This window comes from Triticum urartu, chromosome 7 (genome assembly GCF_003073215.2).
Source record: "Triticum urartu cultivar G1812 chromosome 7, Tu2.1, whole genome shotgun sequence".
Taxonomy (NCBI): domain Eukaryota; kingdom Viridiplantae; phylum Streptophyta; class Magnoliopsida; order Poales; family Poaceae; genus Triticum; species Triticum urartu.
Window position 1 is genome coordinate 115432674 of NC_053028.1, and position 2196 is coordinate 115434869.

The following is a 2196-nucleotide window of genomic DNA, read 5'->3' on the forward strand; positions in this document are numbered from 1 at the left end:
TCCCAGGCGTTGTTGAGCTTGAATTGATGTAATTCCTCTTGCATAGCTTGAATCCACTCAAGTTCCAGAAATGCTTCATCTACCTTAGTGGGCTTTGTGATAGAGACAAAAGCAAAGTGCCCACAAAAGTTAGATAAATGTGAAGCTCTTGAGCGTGTGAGAGGACCTAGAATGTTGATGTCGCTGATGATTTTCTCTATTTGCACTTCATTTGCAACGCGAGGATGAGCGGGTTGTCATTGAGGAATTTGATCAGTATTTTCTTCAGCACCATTTTCCTCAGGTTCTGGAATGACTTCTTCAGTAGATTCTTTGGTAGGAATGACATCCTCAGTAGCCTTGAACTTAATAGATTCCTCTGGGGGTATTTCATCTGTCACAGGAGGTAGGTTCTCTCTTTGCGAGCCATTAGTCTCATCGAACCGCACATCTACAATTTCAACAACCTTGTGGTGATAGGTGTTGAATACTTTGTAGGTGTGCGAGTCCTTACCATAACCGAGTATAAAACCTTCATGTGCTTTCGGTGCAAATTTGGAATTGTGATGAGGATCTCTAATCCAACATTTTTCACCGAAGACTTTGAAGTAACTCACATTGGGTTTCATGTCGGTGAGGAGTTCATATGCAGTCTTCTTGAAGAATCTGTGAAGATATACTCTGTTGATGATGTGGCACGCAGCATCAATTGCCTCAGGGCAAAAGCGAGGAGGCGTCTTGTACTCATCAAGCATAGTGTGGGCCATCTCAACAAGAGTCATGTTCTTGCGCTCCACGACGCCATTTTGCTGAGGAGTATAAGGAGCAGATAACTCATGAGTAATACCAAGTTCATCAAGATAGTCATCAAGACCAGTGTTCTTGAAGTCAGTTCCATTATCACTTCTGATGTGCTTGATTTTCACACCAAAGTTGGTTGAAGCCCTCGAAGAAAATCGTTTGAAGACTTCCTGCACTTCAGTTTTGTAAGTGATGATATGCACCCATGTATGTCGAGAATAATCATCAACAATGACAAAGCCATATAAAGATGCAGCATTAGTAAATGTGGCATAGTGAGTAGGGCCAAAGAGATCCATGTGAAGCAATTCAAATGGTCGAGTAGTAGTCATGATAGTCTTCGCTGGATGCTTAGCCTTGGTCATCTTTCCAGCTTCACAGGCTCCACACAAATGGTCCTTGAGGAATTTGACACCCTCGATGCCAATGACATGTTTCTTCTTCGCGAGCGTGTGCAGATTCCTCATGCCAGCATGACCAAGTTGTCGATGCCATAGCTAGCCTACTGAAGCTTTTGCAAGTAGACATGTAGCAGGTTGTGGTCCTGTAGAGAAGTCAACAATATAAAAATCTCCTCTCCTAAAGCCTTCGAAGACTTTGGAATTTTCAGCTTCCATGATCACAACACAACGATACTTGCCAAATACAACAACCATATCAAGATCACAAAGCATTGAGAAAGACGTGAGGTTTAACCCTAAGGACTCGACAAGCATGACTTTGTCCATGCGTCAATCCTTTGAGATTGCAACCTTACCTAGACCCAATACCTTGCTTTTGCCTTTGTTAGCGTATGTGATATGCTTCAGATGTGATGGATATAAAGCAGAGTCCATCAATAAGCTCTTGACACCAGTCATGTGATTTGTACATCCACTATCGAGGACCCACTCAGTGGCTTTGGGTTGATCATTGCCGGGGTACTGATCCGGGCACCTATGGGACCGGCGGGCCGGGTCCCTTTCGGTTCGGCGGGGGCGGAGATCGTGCAAAGAGCAAATCGAGGCGAAGCACGCGAGCGATTTACCCAGGATCGGGCCGCACGGATGCGTAAAACCCTACTCCTGCTTTGTGGTTTTGTATTGATTTCTAGCTCGGGAGCGCGGAATGCTACAGTACACACCAGCGGCTAGCAAGACCAAGCGTGAGTGTTCGAACTGGCTAACCCCCTCTACGTTGCACACGGGCCTCCTTTATATGCTCAAGGGGCTACCGACAGGTGGCAACGGAGGTAAAGGGCAAAAATGGAAAGGTGCTGTGGTAGGCACAGCTACCTGCTACAGTGTATCATACCTAACCCTGACGGCAGGGGACAAGGGCCTTAAATGCCCGTCTGTGTCGCCTAAACAGTGCGAAAAGGGACCGCCAAGGACGCCGGCGTTCGCCACGATGGCGATCTTGTCAGCGCCGCTTGCC